We start from the raw sequence: 22,911 nt of genomic DNA on the forward strand, positions 1-22,911 counted from the left end.
CACATTTTTGGCTATTTGACATGATTCAGTTTTCCAAAAAAGTGCATGTTCTCAGGCCCTTATTGCTTGGGAGTTAAGAAGTCTGAAAAGAAAACATGTCAAAATAATTAATCTTGTTGCAGAGGACACCAAAGTAGGTTGACACCCAAGCGAGAGTCAACACTGCTCTAAAATCAACACATATTTAGCTTAATCCTTCAGTAGCTCTCAATGAAGGAATGCACTATAAAAAGGCAGAACAAGAAAGAATCAAACAATGATAATATTACTATTTCCATGAACATCTTCTAATTCCTTATGATTTCCAAGACACTGTCAAGATTTCATATACATCTAATAAATAATAAATGAGGTACCACTTCCCTACCCCATTTTTAATTGCATAGTCAGAGGCTTGATAATATAAAATAGTTGAGTCAGACTTAAACTAAATTTACTAATAACACATGAAAGGCAGTTTTTTAAAATATTTTTTGTTGTTTTGTTTTTTGTTTTGGGGCCACATCCAGTAACGTTCAGGGGTTACTCCTGGCTCTGCACTCAGAATTAGTCCTGATAGGCTTAGAGGACCATATGAATACTGGCAATCAAACTCAGGTTGGCTGCAGGCAAGGCAAATGCACTTCCAGTGTGCTATTTGGTCCTTTTTAGATATTTATTGTCTCTCTCCTTCCCCACACCCACACATACTAAAATATGACCCCATAATTGAACAATTTGATACCATTTATTTTTCACTCATATAGTCCTAAGCAGCTCTACCACTATATATTTGCACATGGGAGGTCCTTAAATATTTGTCAATACATATGCATTGTATGATATATGTATGACATATTGTATGAATATATTATATACAATTAAAATATAGGTAAGCCTAATACTAAGTTCCACTAAATCCTTTCCCTTAAACTCTCCAATAAATCTTTATATTTTTTAAGAAGATAATCTAGCTAATCAGATAATGAAAACTTTGATAAAATCCGAACTTGGGGTCATTCCCAAGTCATGCTCAAAAGGTCTAAAGATCCCACCAGCAATTCTCCCAACCAGGCCAATGGTTTCAGTGCATGATAAAGCTGTGCTGCTTATACAGGCCACCCTATATTGAGGAGGGCTTCTTAGGTCACCCCAGGGAGTGTTTAGTGGCCTCCAGGGCAGTTTTCTGCAATTATTGGAAGACTATGTACTACAGAAAATTCAACCAGGTTCAGGCACATGCAAGTGGTGTTACTTCAGTACTATAGCCATGCCTAGAAAGTTATTTCATATGTACTAATTTGACACAAATAAATGCATGTAACTATTCTTAATATTAATGAGGATGTGAAATGATGAGAACTCTTTTATACACTAGTAGTGGGTCTGTGAACTGGTGTAACTAGCTGGAAAACTGGGTACCATTCATTTGCTAGATTCTAGCAATAATATTCATAGGAATATATTGTCCCAAATTTCTGCTCCAAAGTTGAGTATCTCACTGGTCATCACAGTATTATTAATAAAATTAAAAAGGAAAAAAAAAACAACAAAAATATAATTCACATTTGCAAAAAAAAAAATTCTGACTCCTAAGAATTAGATTCTAAATTTGTCTTTCCAGATATGCAAAGTTATTTAGTACTTAAAATCTGCTGGGACCAAATTGCGGTATTGGAGTAGGTAATAATTATATCATTGAATAATACCATTTTGATATAAATCATTAAATGTACTATTAAAGCTAACATCACTTGTTTGTTTTTAATTTACTTTAGGTGTAACTATTAGAAAGTTTTATATATAAATATATATTTTATATACATTATATAATTATACAAATGACCATTTGTTGCTCATTTCTACTGAATTAAATCTCTCTTTTTAGGCCCACTCTTACTTGGATGTTCTATATACTCAGGTCACCTATTTCAAATTGAAGTCAACATCCCTGAACCTTCAAAACATTTAGAACCACAAATTCACAGTCCCAATAATGGGTCCTTTCATTGCTTTACAGTCATCTAGCCCAATTCATCAGTCATCACTTGTGAAGGGGGAAGGAGAACTGGGCCACACCCAGCTGCCTCAGGACTCACTCCAGACTCTATGTTGAGTGATCACTTCTGGCAGTGCTCAGGTGATCAATAACGTGCCAGAGATTAAAACTGGGTCAACTGTGTGAAGGTAAGTGCCTTACCTGCTATACTCTCTCTTTGGTTCCATCAATTATCTTTGAAGTCTTTTATCTCATATTCTTCAATACCTTCTGATTTTATTTCAAACTCATCTGAGCTCACCTCCTTCCCTTGTCTGAATTATACTAATAACAGAAACACTTACAGATAATAAATATACAAGTTATTCAGAGTTCAAATCCCAACCCCACTCTAACCATTCCTATTTATAAAGCCCTCAATGTGGTGTTTCTGGATAGACATCACAAGTTGCTAAACCAATTCCTGGCAAAATGGAAATTTCCGAGTTTGGCCCATAGGACAAACTGAGGCAGATGCATAATACTTGACCATATAACTACCTAATACCTGAATTTAATTTTGCTTCTATGAACAAGTAAAAAGAAGAGAATGAGGTGGCCATTCTGTAATTTTTTTGCAAAAAACTTTTTCACTTGGAGCTAGAGTAATATTACAGAGTTGAGTACTTGCCTTACACATGGTTGACCTAGGATCAAAACCAGGGACACTATATCACCCCTGAGCAGCATCAGATTAAACGCTGAGCACTTCTGGATGTGGCCCAAAAGTTTATGAAAGAAAACCTTTTTTCCAAGGTTGAAATGAAGGAAACCTTTTTCCAAGGAGCTCATTAAACAAGTTAAAAAATCAGCTGTACATAGAAGTGAATGTTCAATGAGGCATTGTCAAAATAGCAAGAAAATGCATACCCATAAATCTCAAATTTCAGCAGAAAACTCAATAAAGTGAGATCTGTTTGTAAAACAACATGTATAAGAATTAAGTTAAAAGAGCTAAATACGGGGCTGGAGAGATAGCATGGAGATAGGGTGTTTGCTTTTCATTCAGAAGGTCATTTGTTCGAATCCCGGCATCCCACATGGTCTCCCGAGCCTGCCAGGAGCAATTTCTGAGCATGGAGCCAGGAGTAACCCCTGAACGCTGCTGGGTGTGACCCAAAAAACAAAAAAACAAAACAAAACAAAACAAAACAAAAGAACTAAATACAAGTACAAAAGCCATAATACAGTGGTAGGGTACATGTCTTACTGGCAGCTGACCCAGTTTCAATCACTGTACCACATATAATCAATCCCTAAGTACTTTCAGGAGTGATCCTTGAACACAGAGCCAAAAAGAAGCCCTGAGCACAACTGGGTGTGACTCAAAAACAAAAAAATAAAATAACTGAACATGAATTTTGCAGAAGGCAGTGTCTTTATTTCTGTTAAATATTTATTTACTTTTTATTTATCTATTTATTTGAGGGGAGGCTTTTCAAATGGTTCACAGGAAACCAGGGGTACCTCTTGGACAATTTTTGACCAACTGGGTCAATGGTTTAATGTGAGAGGGACCACACATTGCCAGTGTTAGAATTAGGATCAGCTGAATACAAGGTAGGTGTTTTACCCAATGTACAATTTCTGTGTGGTTTATGAGCAATAACTTAATATAAAACAATTAAATTGTGATTAAAGTTGAAATTTATGATGGAAGGCCAAACTATAGTAAAAACAAAACTATGAACAAATCCCTAAGCACACTGCATATATTTTATTTTGAACTGAAGAAACAAAACGGGAACAAATACAATATGTGGCCTGCGGGTCATAGTTTGAGGACCGCTAATCTAGGACCTAGATTATCTGAGTGAATTCAAGATCACATAGATCCTTGAAATCTCAGTGTCATCTGTCCCAGCTGTGGTTGACATTACCACAATGAAAAGTGAGTGGTTAGAAAGGGCTAGATTGCTGGTTTTGAGTGAGGTAGTGCATGGTAAGTTTAAGAATGTAGATACCCTCTAGAAATAACAAAAGACAAGAAAATGACTCTCAAGTTGTCCTCTAGCCTCTAGATTCTAGAGTCTAGACATCTTGATTGATATTAGCCCAGAGAAGCCTATGAGAGCTCTAGGAGAAATCTGCATTGTTTTAGAGTTAGTTAGAAATGAACAAACAAACAAACAAACAGAAAACACCCCACCGAGTGAGCGCTTAACTCTAATTGATGAGAGATTACAATATTGCAGGAATGAAGTTGAAAACCATTTAACATGGTTTCAAACAAAACACTATAGCAGACTTGTTCATCTTCTTAGAAATTTTTTTCTTAATCTAAAGTGAAAGTCAATGTCCTCTTACTTCTGTCTAAATTAGTTTTTTAAATTCTCAACATGTAAAAATAACTTTATTGTTCCAATGAAAGGGGTTAGATTCAGTGTATTTAGCTAAAATTACCTTTCAATTTGTTTGCCTTTAAGGAAAATATTTGTCTTCTATTCTTTTATAAACTATTGGAAAAATTTGATCTTGTTCTTTCTGCTCCTCATTTCACCCAATAATTTTGTATATTCGATCATTTACCAGCTTCTAGGAATTATTCTTGGCTTAACTAAAAAAAAAGCTAAACATTCAGTTCAGCTTCATTTATATAATAATTATATAATATAATTATATAGAATAAAACATCAGATGTCTCCAATTTTATAATCAAAATATTCATAAATTATTTACTAAAGTGGGATTTAAATCATATTACACAGCCTTGATCATTTAAAATGATTTTTAATAATTAAACTTATTTTTATTAAGTTAATATGAGTTTCATATACCTTATTCCACTTATCCCATTGTAATTTCCTATAATTTACTCTTGACAATGCAGTAATCATAAAATTATGAAAACAAACTCTTGAAGCAAAAGTTGGCATATGAGGAGAGACATTTTAGCTTTTCCCAGAAATTTTGAGATGTGCAATATGAAGATAATTGGAATCAGAATTAGTGAGCATGATATATTGTTGTTTCCAAATGGCAAAAATAGGGTTCTGAATTCTTCATCTAATTTTGAAAATAAATGCAAGTTAGCACCCATCTGTTGACTCCCTGTATTTAAGGAGATAACAGCAGCTACAATTTTTGTAAACATTAAGTAGTCACACAGGCAGAAACCCTTTGGAATCAATATTATTAGTCCAATTCTACTCTTTATAAAGGAAAGAAAAACTAATGATCAGCACCACGGTTTCCTTCCTCCCTTCCTTCCTTCCTTCCTTCCTTCCTTCCTTCCTTCCTTCCTTCCTTCCTTCCTTCCTTCCTTCCTTCCTTCCTTCCTTCCTCCCTTCCTTCCTTCCTTCTTTCTTTTTTTTCTTTCTTCCTTTTCTTTCCTTTCCTTCTTTCTTTCTTTCTTTCTTTCTTTCTTTCTTTCTTTCTTTCTTTCTTTCTTTCTTTCTTTCTTTCTTCTTTCTTTCTTTCTTTCTTTCTTTTCTTTCTTTCTTTCTTTCTTTCTTTCTTCTTTTCTTCTTTTCATTCTCTTCTTCCTTCTTCTTTTTCTTTCTCTTCCTCCTTCCTTCTTTTTCTTTCTTCCCTTCCTTCCTTCTTCCTTCCTTCCCTTCCCTTCCTTCCCTTCCTTCCTTCCCTTCCTTCCTTCCTTCCTTCCTTCCTCTTCCTTCCTTCCTTCCTTCCTTCCTTCCTTCCTTCCTTCCCTCCTTCCTTCCCTTCCTTTCTTTCTTTCTTCTTTCTTTCTTTCTTTCTTTCTTCTTTTCTCTTTTTCTCTTATGTTTCTATATTTCTTTCTCTATTCCCCCTCCCTATTTCCTTCTTTCTCCTTTTATTTTTTTTGTAAATGTATATATATGTACTCTGTACAATCCATTTCCTGCTAAGCTAGCTTTATTTCACAATCTGGTCAAAGCTACAGCTCTTCTTCCAATATCTTCTTTAGACTTTATGTTACTTTCCCTGGCCCTCTCTTCTCCCAGGTAATAGCAGAAAATTTTTCTTGCATCCGCTGATAAAGAGGAACACCAGAATATTAGTGATCCTTAGGAAGGAAGTTGGAAATTATATATAATAATTATTATATTTTATATTAATATAATAAATTATGTTATCACATATGATATGTAATTATTATATAAATATAATAACATATTTGGATTCACACCTGGTAGTGCTCAACGGTTATTCCTGGCTCTGCACTCAGAAACACTCTTGGCAGTGCTCAGAGGACCAGATGGGATGCTGGGATGAAATGTAAGTCAGCCACACATAAGACAACACCATTAGCCACTGTGCTACTGCTCCAGCCTGATATTGTTAATGAGCTAAAAAAAAACTAACTAGAAAAACTGATTTTAGTGCTCTTCATTTAGAATTTTATTTTACTTGCTGCAGGATTATGACTACATATTAGAAAATGTTCGGGCCTGGAGAGATTAGCACAGGCGGTGTTTGCCTTGCAAGCAGCCGATCCAGGACCAAAGGTGGTTGGTTCGAATCCCGGGTGTCCCATATGGCCTCCCGTGCCTGGCCAGGAACTATTTCTGAGCAGACAGCCAGGAGTAACCCCTGAGCACCGCCGGGTGTGGCCCAAAAACAAACAAACAAAAACAACAAAACAAGAAAATCTTCAGCACTCTTTTTCACTCTCTGTTCAAAAGTATTTTAGCATATAGACCACAGAGAACCTATTGAAAATGATGTTAATAAATCCAGAAAAATGATTTTAGAGCAGAAAGTTAAATTGGTTATTTGTTCTTGGGTTTCCATTATGTGACTTTTGACTTTTATGTGTTTCCAGTTTATTACTCAATGTAAGTGTAGTAGGAAATGTCCCTCATGAACAAATCTTATATATGATGTTTTGTTTTCCATACCAGTTTGTTGTATGGAAAAACATACAGCAAACTAGTATTTAAGGAGTAACCTGCTCTACTGGAAATTCTCTTTATAGTTTAACCAAGGTAGCACATTATAACAAATTACAAACAACGTTGGACACTTAAACCACTTAATAACATAATTTGAGTTTCACTGGAAGGAAACTTCACTGTAGATTGAAAAAAATAATTAGTCCTTTCCATCTGATTGCAACTCTTTTCATGATACCAAATTATCTAGCATCCAATGCTTTAATTTATTAAAAAAACCATGGAATAAACAGCTTATAAAGAGTAAAACCATGTATGAAGTTAGTTCTTTCATCTTTACAAATATGTAATTTTTATAATATTTTTCAAAACACTGAACTAAAAATCAAAAGTCAATCACTGCATGCCAATATCCTCACTGTTTATTAAATCCATTCATCAACAATGCACTTGATTAAGAGACTCATATATTTCTATGGCTAAGTTGCTTTTTGGTATAGTTGAAAACTATACCTTACAGCAATGTAATATGAAAAAGAAAAGAGGTAGAGTTCAAGTAGTAGAGCACATTTTAGCATTTGTGAGGTCCTCAGTTCAACTTCATAGGAGCTTCATATGGCCTCCTGAGTGCCTTTTTCCTGTAGCTCTAGGGGCCACAAGTACCTCATGGCTGAGCACTTCCAGAAATGGCTCTGGGCCACTAGAAATAATGCTGGTAGGCAGTAGGGACTAAAATATGTTTTAATAAGCTTGTTTTTAAAAGGCAAAACACACAGGCTAGAAAATAACATTCTTTGTCAGGAAATAATCCAAATCTTTAAATAGAAGAAAATAGAAGAAAGAGGGAAATTACAAGGCAGGATGTGAATAGTGTAAGGGTATAGGTGAAGCGTTAGTAGAATTAAGCGAACACATTGACCATAATGTGTAAGACCTTTTCTAAATCTGTCACAACTTAAACTGATGTAGAAGCAGTAGTAAATTAACTTTTGAATTTGAATTTCTCCCTTCTCTGAAACAGGAACAATGCAAAGCTTATCAAATATCTTTCCCATCAAGTAGCACTGTTGCAGAAATTAAAATGAGGATAATTAGCACCATGGGTTTACATGACACGCCTTTCTCAAGCCTCAGATCATTGCATTATTATTACACAATGAGTTAATTCAGTGACAGGAAAAAAGTGCATGTCTAAAGAAAAGCTGCCAAGGAAAAGAATTTAACCTACTTTTTGGTGCCAAAAATGTGGCATGTGACCATTATATGATTTTTTAAAAATGCACTGGTATTAGTGGGGCAAAGTAGAACCAGGGGTGATGATTATGCCATAATACCCTCAGAATGTGTCTGTCTTCATTAGATTTCTACCTGAGTATAGTGATCTTCCCACTTCTCTTCTCTCCTCCACCCCCCCAAAGAAAAAACCCTCAAATTTTGGAGGCCACACACCAGGCAGCACACAGGGGGTTACTCCTGGCTCTGTGTTCAGAAATTAATCCTGGATGCTCAGGATCAAACCTGTGTCAGCTGTGTGCAAGCCATACCTTCTGTGCTACCTCTCTGGCCCATCCCTCAAATTTTTAATTAAAATGTTTAGGCCCAGGGAGGTACCTCAAGTGGTAGTACACATGCCTAAAAATATTCAAGACTATGCTTTCTCATCAGTACCACATGCAATTCTTATCAGGACCTCACCAGAACTACTGTAATATTGGAAAGCTCTAGCAGCCACACCCACATCCCACTGCTGCTGGCCATCTCAACTGCCCAGTTTCACAGCTTAATGACTTATCTCAGACGAGATGCCAGGCTGATGAAACTGACAGGTACACTGGCCTCCATGTTGAAAACTTTGGGTCTCCTGAGTGTGGTAGGGGTAGGCAGGAATGAATCATCCCAGTTCTATAGATCCCAAAGCTCCGGAAGCATGCAACACCTCCAAATTCCCACCATACTGACAGCCCAGTAGAAACACAGAAATTATACAGGAAAATAGCATAGAAGATAACTAAGCTCACTAAGCAAAGAACCATAACACAGAAGGTTCAACAAACAACAATTAGTCCAGCAAATCTTCAGATAATAACTTTAATAACTCCATTGTCAGATGTAATAATTTTCACAAATTCTCATTTACTGAACTTGTTCATAATTTCGCATGGTTATAATAAGTAGTAGTAAGTTTGGAGGATAGATGGGAAATAGGACCATCACACTGGTGATGGAACTGGTGTTTAGGACATTGAAATGTCTAAAAGTACTGCATTGTGAATGATTTTGTAAACCACAGTGTTAAAGTAAAAAGAAAAAGAAAAGAAAAAATAATATGAGTAATAATAATATGAGTAAAGGCCCAAAGTGTAAAATCAGGAAATTTATTACACAGTATAATCCAATTAAAATATGTAGAAAATAGTGGGAGTTATCTGTGTTTGTGAATTAAGAATATTCTATTTTTTTCAATAATGTTTTTTCTTTCTTTTCCAAGTTCTCCCACAATAAACATGTTATTTACACACTAAGGAAAGAAACAGTACAGTTAGAGTCATAGAAACTTAGGTATAAACATAATATGTTAATTAAGTAATTTCTATTTTAATCACTTAAAGGCCTTCCAAGCAGTTTACTGAAAACCTGGGGGCCCCTGTCTGACGATACTCAGACAACTAGGCTGGCAGTTCAATGCAAGGGCCCCATAAATTGCTCAGGTCCTTAGATTACCAGGTCTTGGTGGAGCCTCAGGACTAATTGTGGTGATTCCTAGAGGATCATGTGGTATCAGAGCTCAAACCACATTTAAGACTTGCACTTATACTCAAATCTTGCTAACAAATTATTTTTTAGTAAAATGATAGTATCCACAATTCATTCCTTTTTGGATAGATGCTGTGGGAGATTTTCCCTCTGCAGGAGTTCCAAATAAACTTATTGTGATCTTTTATTTAGGAGGGATACTAGGTGACTAAGGACATATTAAATTTTCTAGCCTATTCTTTTAACCAAATCAACAAGTTTGGTCTAAGCCTTTCTCTTCACTTCCTTTTTCCACTCCCTCTTTTTTTCCCCCTCACTTTCCTCTCTGTCCATCCCCACAGTGTTTAATTCACACATGCTCTGTTATAATTCAGCCTATAAAGAAAGCAGGACACTAATTACCAAATTCAGCCTCTGCAGCTATTCCTCCCTCCTTATTCATTCAGATTTCCTTGAACAATTCAGACCTCCTCGAACAGAGGTTCAAATGGAGTGGTATTTCATTTTGTATCTAAAATTCCTATTTTAGCTATGTTCTAAGTCTTACCTATCAAGAATTTCATGGGGCTGGAGAGATAGCATGGAGGTAAGGCATTTGCCTTGCATGCAGAAGGTTGGTAGTTCAAATGCCGGCATCCCATAGGGTCTCCTGAGCCTGCCAGGGAGCGATTTCTGAGCATAAGAGCCAGGAGTAACCACTGGACGCTGCCGGGTGTGACCCCAAAAACCAAAAAAAAAAAAAAAAAAAAAAAAAAGAATTCCATATACCATTATTTTCTCATTAACTCCTATTTTTGTGGGGGAACACCTGGTGACACTCAGGAGTTACTCCTGGCTCTGCACTCAGAAATGTTTTACTGGCAGACTCAGGGTACCTTATGGATCCCGGGTCCATCACATCAAGGCAAATAGATCTAACCCTGCCCCAATTAAACTCCTTTTAATCTTCCCTCCTCCCTCCTCCTCTCCCTCCCTCCCTCCCTCCCTCCCTCCCTCCCTCCCTCCCATCCCTCCCTCCCTCCCTCCCTCCCTTCCTTCCTTCCTTCCTTCCTTCCCTTCCTTTCCTTCCATCCTTCCTTCCTTCCTTTTCTCCATTTGGCAAAAGGGAGGTTTCCTCATTAATCTTTTAACATACAAAAATTTTTCCCACCCTGAGCAAAATGCAACCTGTAAAAACACCACACTTTCCTGAATATTCACTCCAAAATTAGTAGAGATTTCTCAAAGGAGTTGTCTAACTCCTTGTCTTCACTGCCAGCACCTGGCTTCAGTGCCACACAAACTCTCCAGAAGGGCTGTTCTCAAGGTCAACATTAAGGTTTGGAAATCACCCAAACACTTACCAGTCTTGCTTGACTCTCTCTGTTACCTCAGAACTAATTGGCTGTACTTTTTTAAATACTTTATTCCCTAGGCATCAAGTTGCCAAATATTCAAGTTACCATTTCCTAAATATTCAAGTTGCCATCAGCTCTAATTTTTTTGGTGGTTGCTTTATTTCTTACCATGACACTGTCATCTCTCTGCTTTCTGCTCTCCTCATCCCTACACATGGCCTTCTTCCCTTCTCTGGCCCCCTCACTGCTGCATAAGGCCATCTTCCCATCTATCACCAGGTCTCTATATTCCTAAAATGTTATTATTATAGAACTTCCTATATCTCTTCTCCTAGTGAGTTGAATTCAGACTACTCTTTTCCTTTGTCTGAAACATCCAGGTTTTTGTTATTCATAATGTATCCTCCTTGCTGTTTTTTTAAGAGATGCATCTAAGATAAAATATGTGACTGTGTTATTCCACTTTGAAAGTTCTATGGTATTTTTTCAGTTCATAGTTTAAACCACTCTTTCCCAAAGTGACTAATGCCCTTGGGTGGGCACTGGAACACTGAATCAAGAGTTCCAATAGTTAGCTTCAAATAAACTTTGTGGGGAGCTTTCTGTTTGCTTTAAAAAAAATAGATTTCTAGGGAGAACCAAGTAACTTTATTTTTCTCCCTAAAAACAGGATAGTAGGCCAAATAGATTTGAGAATCTCTGATTTTAGATCCTTTAAATGAACAAACCAAAACTCATCATTACTCCTGCTAAACTTTTTACCTTTAATGTTTACCATTCCTTACCCTCTTTTATATATTTTAATCACTTCAGACTGCTTGGATTTTTTTTAAAATAGTTTTCCTTACTTGTGGATTTTAATAATTTATCTCTATTCCCCTTTCCAAAATTAGCTCTGACTTTAATTCGTCTGGCCTTGAAATCTCAATTTATATATTTTTCCTCAATCAAATATAACGAAAGGCAAAAAGAAAATATGCATAACAATATAATCAATATAAGAATATTATAAAATATGTAATGAATAGGATTGCAGTACTCTTTAATTGCTGAAATCAGTGCAGTCTGATATACTGCTAATTTGCAAATAGAAATCTTTCATAGAGATAAAATACCTAAATGCAACACTTTTTGTTTTACAAACATGTAAAATATTTCTCAAAGTCCAAAAGATAACATATCAATAATATTTACTTACAAATTTTTCTGCTAACAATAGTTATTATTGACTTAAAGACTTCCTCACATTGCATTTAATTCATTTATTTTACCAGACACAAGACACACCTTCAGAAAATTTACCAGCTTTCTTTATGGTTCACTCTGGTTTTGTTAACTGTAAATAGTGACTAAATAAATGTACAGTGCAAGATCTTCAACATGAGGGGACTCAAAATGCCACAAAGCCATCACTTATTTCTTTGACACTAAGCAGAAAAATATTGTTTTTTCTGATTCTATTAGGAAGGTTCAGCCTCTGGTTTTACACTTTCTAAAGAGGATTATATTGACTGATTTTATTTACACTTGTACTTCTTGATTTTAGTGAAAGAGAGAAAAACTTGAACCATTTTTGCTTATTTTCTCTCCTTCTCAATCTACCATATATAGCACTAAAAGCACTTGAGTTTTACATCCTTTTCACAGTTTTTCTAGAGTTATCAGATATGGAAATATATTGTAAGCTGAAAATTATCATAGTCCTGGTCTTTACAATATAATAATCAGCTGTATTTTCTCTTGTTATTGCATAGAGCGATAGTGGCCATAGTATTTGATGCTAATAAAAGATTTTCACTGTCACCTTCTAGGTATATGATTTTCAATTGGAAGAATGTAGTTAGAAAAAGCACAGAGGGATAATTTACAATGTTCAGTAATAGGCATAGGCCCCCCCTTTTAAACCAGTCATTCATTCTGGTTTATGTAGTAGCCTCATGTTACATTTTCATAAGCCACTCTTTTCTGTTATCTACTATGTATGTGACAGGTATAAAAGCCAGCAAGTGGCATATGATATTTATATGCAAATGGGAAAACTATTTTTCAAAATGCTCTTCAAAACTCTTGCTTTTCATTTCCAGAGAATATGTAACTTTGCAAAGTCACTGAAATGATAGCCAGCATTTAGAATTTTTATACCACAGTTCAGAGAAGTTTTAAGATTAATATCGCATTAAATATGATGAAGGAAACTGGAAAGTTGGAACATGTATGTCCTCCCCTTAGGTTGTTTTTTGTTTCATCTAATTATTTTTTTGGACTTATACATTTTGGTCTTACAGCAGAGCAAATAAGAACCAGAAGGAAGCAAACATAAGAAGGCTATTTACCCATGTCTCAAATGTCTACCTCCTATGAGAATTATAGATTTCTATGAGAAGATAAACAAACCCCAACACCTGAATACATTAGCTCTCCCTGTTTTTAATATGTGAGTTAGCTGAAAGTATATTTTCCTATGGGTTCCTGTGGAATATATTAAATAAGAAAATATCAGAGTAATCCTAGGACTTACCATTTCAGATAATGCATTTGCTTATTTCATTTTAACACCTACATTTAATTATTTTCAAGAATATTTTAGCAGGAATTGGCAAACAAATGTCATTTTGACTTGGAAATTTCTAGTTCCTTGACCCCACTGAACCAAAACAGCTGTTTTTATTTCTCTGAAGAGATTAATTGCAATAGCTTTTCTAGCCAAAACAATTGAATAATCATTGATCTAATGCAGCAATGTTTGAAGAAAAATTATTCAAGCCAAAAATGTAAGCCACATGTATCCTTTTAAGTTTTATAGTAACCACATTTTTAAGTTGCTAGAAACATGTAGGATTGATTTTGATAATAAATTTAATTATCAAGCTTATATGAAAATTACTGAAAAATATATAATGAATATAAAAAGTATTTCTGAAAGTATTTTACATTCTTTTCCTGCATAATACTCAAGTATTTCAAGTTCCAGTTCTTACATTTCTTCTTTTTTTTTTTTTTTGTTTTTGTTTTTGGGCCACACCTGGCAGTGCTCAGGGGTTACTCCTGGCTGTCTGCTCAGAAATAGCTCCTGGCAGGGATGGGGACCATATGGGACACCGGGATTCAAACCAACCACCTTTGGTCCTGGATCGGTTGTTTGCAAGGCAAATACCGCTGTGCTATCTCTCCGGGCCCTTACATTTCTTCTTTTTCCTTTGTGATGGGAAGAACTAATCATGTTTCAAGTGTCCACTAGCTATTCATGGATAAAAGGCTACTACACTGGATAGGCAGTTCCACAGCTTTATACTTTTTAAAGTTCTTCCCTACATAATCTCTCAATTAAACCACATGAGTATTATCACTGTAATGTCCACTATTGATTGCTGACACTTATTCTCCTCTCATCTACTTCTCTTCTATTTTCTTTTTTTTTTGAATATCTTGATTACATAAATGATTGTGATAAGGTTTCAGTCATATAAAGATCACCCCTCTTCACCAGTGCAACATTCCCGCCACCAAAGTCCCAAATCTCCCTCCATCCCACCCCACCCCCACCTGTACTCCAGACTATTTTCATTAAAACCTATATGATTTAATGCAAACCCTACCTATAAGCAGACTATCTGGATTAGCTATGATAATGTGATATCACACTGGGCAATGAAGTCAAAAAGAGAAGATCCCTAAGAACTTCTGGGGGGAAATGTCTTTATTTTAAGAAACAGTCATAGATAAATTCTTCCTCCAAGAGGTGAACGTGGAAGTGTGTACTCGCATTCTTCCTACCACCAGAGGGGGGAACAAGCCACAGGGAGATAGAAGGAAGTCAACCTCAACATAATGGAAAAGATTGGTTCTTCATGACAATGCTGAACTTCTGGATTAACTAAGAAGGCTGCCCTACCCCAAGATTTGAAACTTTATTATTTTTATTCCCAAAGAACAACATCATACCAACTCTATTTAATAAAATCTGAGGTCAACGAAACATAAATAAACTGTTTTTTTTTAAATACTCTTTCATTTATTTTATTTTTTAAATTTAAATGTCTTGGTTTAAAGGCATTACAGTTTTTTTCCACAGATAAAGTTGTTGATGTTTGAGTTACAGTCATGCAGTGTATAACAACCTTCACCAGTGTACATTTCCCACCACCAAAGTCAACAGGTTCCCTCTCCTTTCCTAGATACCCTTTTCCCTCTCACCCACATTCCCCAACTTTGCCCCTTCTCTCTTTCTCTCTCTCTCTCTCTCTCTCTCTCTCTCTCTCTCTCTCTCCTCTCTCTCTCTCTCTCTCTCTCCTCTCTCTCTCTCTCTCCTTTTTTGACATTGTGTTTTGTACTACTGCTAATGAAGGGATGCCATGAATGTCCCTTTCATATTAAACCATTTCCTATTGTAACTGCACTCTCCACTCTTTGTGGCAAGCTTTCTACCATGGATAGTCCTCCTAATTCTCATCTTTTGTCTTTGAATATCATCCCCACACTGCCTTTTATTTTCTTTATATCCTAGTGATGAGTGAGATCATTCTATGTTTATCCTCTCCCTCTGACTCATTTTACTCAGAATAATACTCTCCATGTCTATCCATGTATAAATAAATTGAATAATTACACTTTTCCTAATGGCTGTATAGTATTCCATTGTGTAGATATTCCAAAGTTGCTTTAGCCACTCATCTCTTGTCAGGCACCTTGGTTGCTTCCAGATTCTGGCTATTGTAAATAGTGATGAGATGAACATGGGAGTGCAGAGGAAATTTTTTGTATGTTTTTGTGTTTTGTATGTGTTTTGTGTGTCCTAGTAGTTGATATTGCTAGTTTATAAGGAAGCACATTTTCCTGTTTTTTTAAGGAATATCCATATTATTTTCCAAAAGGCTGGACTAGATGCCATTCTCACCAGCAGTGAGTAAGAGTTCCTTTTTCCTGCATCCATGCCAGCACTGGTTGTTCTTGTCCATTGTGATATGTGCCATTCTCTGTGATGTGAGATGGTACCTCATTGTTATTTAGGTTTGCATTTCCCTGATGATTAGTGATGTAGAGCATTTTTTATGAGCTTTCTGGCCATCTGTATTTACTCCTTCATTCTTTTCCATGGGTCAGGTTTGCTCAAAACATTACAATAAGCATGAAAGAAAAAAATGATTTCATTGTTAAATCTTGATCTTTCCATAAGATAGGCATCAAAGAAAAATTTACATTTTAAGCCTCAATTTATTTTAAGTAAACTATAGTATAAACCACGTTATTAATTTCTGAGGGATGAAAGCATTCAAAACTTAATCTGAGATTGAGGTTAAAGATGAAGGACCCACTCCTGAGTAAGCAAACCATGTGTGAAGTGTACATGCGCATAGACTTTGCTTCCCAATGACTTTATGAAAATGCCAGAGTGATGTGTAAGATTAGAACTAGTCAGATTCGTTGAAGGTTTCTGCACTGGTATTTAAATAAAACAAAAATGTTGGCATAGCTTCAGTGCCTTTCCATTTCCTGTTTAATATCAGAAATGCTTAAATGGTCTTTGCCCTGAGCTATTTCCATGATGGTAATCACCTGCTTCAGGGCATTCTCTCTGGGCTCTGACCTCCAGGTCCAGGTAGAAGCTTCCATTTCCACTACATGGAGGTTAAAACTGAGGGAGGAAGATATTCTCATCTTCCCTGGTCAGCCCTGCTCATGATCTGGTACATCCTGGGCAGTACAGACAGGTGAAACTTCTCAGCATCTTTTGAAGCATGACTTTACTATTTTTCTAATGTTGCTAAAATGTCCTATTACTTGCTATCCCAGGGCATCTTCACCAAATATGCTTCTTGATTTTGAGTTTGGAGAACAAGGATTAGAGAAGATGTTTTCCTCTGTTTCCTATCACTGTTTCTAATTATCTTTTTTCTTTCATTACAAAACAGCCTTGCACTTCCCACCCTTGTCTATCTTAATTTCTTAATCTTTCTAAGAACTTTTAGAAATTCTTTTGTTTTGTATTAACCACAGTACAAAAACATGAAGTTAATAAATAAAGGGAAAGGCATAACATTTTTAAATACTCATGTATTACTGTATAAATATTCACTAATCCTAAGCTAAATGATAGCTTTTAAGTAAACAATATTTGAATTTAATTTGCTTAGTACTATTACTCCATTAAAGTATATTTGAAGAAAGTGGCTAAACCAGCAGAAAAAGAAAAGAGATGAAATAAATAATTAAACAGAATCTACCTCAAGGATTTATATGAAAAATAAAAACCAAATGTGAAATATAAATATATCATACATGTATTATACATAAAACTCTAAAAGCCAGAAATTAAATCTCAATATTCTAATTACAAAGCAAACGTCATTTTTACCTTATTATAATAACTTTTTTATTGAGTCCACAAATCACTAATTGAATGGCTGCTACAGGTTAGGATTATTTATAAACATGTAAAACAAGATCTTTGCTCTTAATCAGTAAATCAAGTAAATAGATGAACTATTAACAAAAGGGAGGCCATACAGTTTAGTGCTTTATCACAGTCTATAAAATCAGACAGATCTGGATTTGAAAAATCAACTCTGCTTAGTGTTAGCTCTGTGTTTGTGAGAAAGAAATTTAACATCTCAAAACCAGTTTCCATTGCTCAGAAAGGAAATACTATTATTCCAGAATATTACTGACAGAACAAATGAGTTTATAACTGTGGGATGTTTAGCATAGTGCCTAGTTTGTCTACTGTGGGTAACCATCTTCATTGTCAAGTAAATTTGATCAGTGTAAATATAACTGTTCATTAATTATGCATAATTAATACATTGTTATAGCACTTGGATACTAGCACCAAGAGGGGCATTTCTATCAGTTTCAGGGATCCAGGATCGCACCTGGACAGCAGATGCTTTCGGTGAGAGATTTGAAAGACAAACTTCATATTCCTAAGTGTGAACTCAAGGAATTATTTCAGTAAGTGCAAACTGATTTTTATGACTGAAAATCAGACAGTAGGGAGGCACAGAAAAATGAGAAGTAAGTGCAGACAAATCCAAGGTTTTACGGATTATACTAAAGAACTTTAAATCTGTTAGTCTTAGTATCAGGGTTCTAAATAGCAGCATGCCTGAATTCCATGTTGGAGTGTGGCTGTGAACACAGGACATTAACTAAGGCTCTTTATCTTCTCCATAGTAACAAGGAAAAGAAAGATGAAAGCAGGTTTGCAAGATTCCCAATAGCTCTTCATCATGCTGGAAGTTTTAAAACTGTCAAAACAAATTTTCTAACTTTGACAAGAGTCAAACACTTTCCTACTAAGCAAAAAGAACTCAATAAACATTTTTATTTTTTTTATAAATAATTTAGTAAAAAGAATAATATTTGTGAATTGTACTAGCTGAAAAATGTTTGCCTAGAAAAACTTTACCACTGTCTGTGTTTTAAGCCAAGAGTCGGGCAGAATTGGGTCAAATTGATGGTAAACCTTAACAGGAAACTCCTTGCCTATGTGTTTCATGGGGAATGGGCTTTTTAACAGGACTGGAGGACAAGCAAAAATTCCTCTTCTACAAAAATTTTCTCAACATGTTTTCTAAAAACTCAACCCTCTAAAAGGCCAAGAAATTGACAAATCAACAGATACTCCAAAAAAATTTTGTTTTCCCTTTTTATGGGTCACACCCAGCAGAGCTCAGGCATTACTCCTGGCTCTGAGATCAGAAATCACCCTGCGCAGGCTCTGGGGACCATATGAGTTGCCAGGATTTGAACCGAGGTCCATTGGGGTTGGGAGCTTGGAAGTGTGCAAGGCAAACACCCTACCACTGTGCTATGTTCCAGCCCTCCCACTGCAAGAAATTTTGATCGCTATGTGGTATCTAACATAGTCAGCTATAGTCTCTCTTCTCTCTCTGTCTCTCTATCTTTCTCCTCTCCTCTCTCTCTCCTTTCTTCTCTCTCTGTCTCTCTCTCTCATTGGACTGAAGCCACAACTGATTGTGCTCAGTGATTTTTCCAGTGTTTGTATTCAGGAATCAATCCTGGCAGTACTCAGGGGACTATATGGTGTGCCAGGAATCCAACCTATCTACATATGTCATGTGAAAGGCAAGTGTCCTACCCATTGTAAGATTGCTCTGGTCCTCTCTTTACTACTTTTGACTTTGGAACTAGAGGCAGAAACTTTTTCCCATTCTAATGATTATGTCATAAATCACAAAGTTACACCTGACTAGAGCAAAGGACCAAATCTAATCAGGTTGCTTGAGCTAGAACTGGGTCACAGAAAAAAAAAATTAGTAAATGCCTGTATGGAACTTAAAACAAATAGTATTAACCACTGGTTATACCAATTAGTGTGAATGTCAGTAACCATTATGTACGAGAAGTGAGAAAAGTTTCCCTAGAAGCAATTAAATCTAAAACTAACTAATGAAAGCTCACTGTGAGGTATATTCTAAGCTGGATTCATTTGGGTAATATCACTGTTGAGTTCACATGTGTAAATAAACTGGGGCCCTCCCTCTTATTTCTTTAGCTACCAATCTGTTTCCTGGTGAGATTTATATAACACTTTTTAACCAATCTTGGTTTCTTTTTTTTTTTTTTTAGGAGTAAGGAACATTACATATCTTAGTAATTTATCAAACAACTCAATGACTCAACACAAACCAACCTTATAACATTAATAAAAACTTAAGATCAACTAAATTCTCAAGGAAAAGTTCTGTACTTGTTGGAATTTCAGTAGGTACAAGTAAAAGATATAATGTAATAAACCAAATTGATACAGAGTTGAGAGTATTAAATTAAACAGATGCAAAGCATTAATTCTCAAGTACTTGCACATCCAATGTAATCCAGGGGTCTCAAACTCAATTTACCTGGGGGCTGCAGGAGGCAAAATTGGGGTGATCCTTGAGTGCAAAGTCAGTAGTAAGCCTTGAACAAACTGAAAACTTAAAACAAAACAAAACAAAAATAGATTCCTCTAGGGCAGGGCCACAAAATGTTGTACAGAGGGCCATTTGTGGCCCGTGGGCCGCGAGTTTGAGACCCCTGTTAATCATTGTAATCACTAAGTACCTTTTTTTAATATCCTTAGATATTTTACAATATTTTCTCTATCACAACACATCAGTAAGTGCCATGAATGTATGCATGTATACACTCGCATGTACGCACACACCTTGGAAGACAAAACATAGAAACCAAAGAAATATCTAAAAGTAAAGCATCAGTTGAAGACTCAGGTTCAAGTCCTGGACCACATGATCCCTTGATTAATGCACCAAGAGTAGACCTTGATTATTTCCCTGGAAGTTGCATCTGAGCACCACATATCTCTCCACCTTCTCCCCAAGTTAATACAAATATATAATTTAAAACATTGCGTGATAATGTCTCCACTGGATGGATTAGATGATAATGAACCCAAATATCTTATTATTGTCCAAATTTTGAAGTATTTTTCTCTGTGTTCTATGTGGGAGAACAGTTCCATATTAAATTTCCAATTCCACATCTCATGACGTGATTCATTAGATGTATAGGTTCTTAGGTCACCCAATGATGTGTCTCCTAGCAGCTCTCTATGTATTCAAAGGGTGACTAATCCAAGCTAAAGTATTCATGTATTTTCTCCAAAGTTTGATTTTGACAGAGTAATACAAAGGAAAGGGAGGCTGTCAGACATTATATTCACATAGCAGTATGTAGCAATAAGGCTTGACACTTAGCAGTTAGAATATCCTGAGTCTTGACTAATTGCTCTCTATGAATCTTGTGAATTCTTAATATCTTTTTCATATATACCCTTTAAGAATATGCACACCATTATTCATCTCAGCAGTCAGTACAATAGCAAGGTTTGAAATCAACCTTGATATCCAACAAGATGTGATACACACACACACACACACACACACACACACACACACACACACACACACATATATATATATATATATATATATATATATATATATATCTGTGAGGAATGGTGAAACCATGCAATTCACTGAAACATGGATGAAACTGGAAGATATGTTAAATGAAGTTAAACAAGAAGAAGGAAAAAAAAGGACTATATTATTTATATGTGGCATTTAGAACAATTGACTGAGGAAATGCAATGATTTAAAGGTGGGAGTACCTATATCACCCTTGGCCCCAGAGTACAGAAAGGACAAAGAAAGAGATCTCGTGGTAGGGGTGGTGGTGGTAGTGAGGGGAGCAGAGAAGTGAGAGATTAGAAGCAACAGGAAGCAAGAGTCAAGGAGATTCAGGTACATTGGTGGTGTTAAAGAATGATAGAACAAAATATTCATAACAGAGTCAACAATACAGAAATCATGAGACCAAACTTTAACAACCAAACATAAAAAGGTGCCTGTCAAGGTGGCAGGTTAGGAGTGGAAGTGTAGGAAAGGGAACTTGAAAAGATTGGTGGAGGAAAGTTGGCTCTGGTGGCAGGATCAGTGTTGGAAATTGTATGTCTAAAACCCAACTATGAACAACTTTGTAAATCACAGTGCCTTAATAAAATAAAATTTAATACTAGCTAAATAAATAATTGTTGCATTAAAAAAGTGAAATTACAATTCCATTTGTTTATTGTAAGTTGAAACCTATTAACCAAATTCTTTAGGGGAAATTTAAAAAACACAAGACTTGGCAATGACCTCCAAAGCTTTGTTATGTCCATTCCTTTTAAGTGAATCCTGAGACAAGAAGTCAAAATGGGAATGCAGAGAAGCCTCATTTGATGCTTTTATCTCCCTCAACTTGCCTTGTCTTTTTTGTTTGGTGTCAATTTTTTTCAGGAAGTTATGATTCTCACTGCATTCTTTTTTTTTTTTTTTTTTTTTTTGGTTTTTGGGCCACACCCGACATTGCTCAGGGGTTACTCCTGGCTGTCTGCTCAGAAATAGCTCCTGGCAGGCACGGGGGACCATATGGGACACCGGAATTTGAACCAACCACCTTTGGTCCTGGATCGGCTGCTTGCAAGGCAAACACCGCTGTGCTATCTCTCTGGGCCCTCTCACTGCATTCTTTTGTAAGAAAACTTTACAGTTCTCTCTGCATCTATTCAAATTCATGTCTCAAAGTAAAAATAGCACCTATCAGATAAAACTTAACCCTGTCTGCCAACTATAAGGTGTTTAAATCTGGAAGTCACTTCCTTCTTAAAGAACTAAATGAAAAGCCATTGGTAGGCATGCACCCACCTCACAACCAAGTAGAGAAAAGGAGGACTTTCCTTCCTGTGAGAGTCACAGGACAAGGCCTAAATAAACTCTAGTATAACTTTTATTTTGTTTTGTTTTGTTGTTTTGGGCCACACCCGGTGACGCTCAGGGGTTACACCTGGCTATGTGCTCAGAAATTGCTCCTGGTTTGGGGGACCATATGGGACGCTGGGGGATCAAACCACGGTCCATCCTAAGTTAGTGCAGGCAAGGCAAATGCCTTACAGTTTGTGCCACCGCTCCAGTCCCTAGTATGACTTTTAAACATTACCCCAAAAGTCCATGCGTAGATACTTTCCACCACTTCACTCCAATCCCAGCTGTTTCTCTCACTAGACTACTTCATTAATTCTGTCTACCTTGGTTGCTCTGTTCTTACTCTTGTCATTCTGAAACTCAGTTTTCAAATAGTTTCCATGATTCTTTTAAAACCAGAAATCCAATAATGTTCTCATAAAGTAATAAACTTCTTAATGTGACCCTACATTTCTGGCCCTTAATACTGTCTCTGACCTCAATAATAGCTTTCTATTTCTTCTACTCTAATTTCTTTAGTTACACTGCCTTCCTTTCTATCTTTTGATAGAAAGGTGAGGATTTTTCTATATTCTCTGTCTAGAATGCTCATCCTGCAGACAGTCCATCTATGCTTCTTTTCTTTCATTTAGAGCTCCAATTAACTATTATTTCTTAGAGATATTCTTTCCCCAACAATCCAATCTGAGTTTTCCAGTCTCCCTCTAACCTACCACACT

General features: G+C 36.0%; 1 protein-coding gene across 2 annotated transcripts in view; it reads right to left on the reverse strand.

Annotated features, from left to right (window-relative positions):
- Nucleotides 1-22,911, reverse strand: part of PTGER3 (prostaglandin E receptor 3) — an 80,247-nt gene that overhangs the window by 38,957 nt on the left and 18,379 nt on the right. The gene's annotated exons all lie outside the window — the stretch shown is intronic.

This window comes from Suncus etruscus, chromosome 4 (genome assembly GCF_024139225.1).
Source record: "Suncus etruscus isolate mSunEtr1 chromosome 4, mSunEtr1.pri.cur, whole genome shotgun sequence".
Lineage (NCBI taxonomy): Eukaryota > Metazoa > Chordata > Mammalia > Eulipotyphla > Soricidae > Suncus > Suncus etruscus.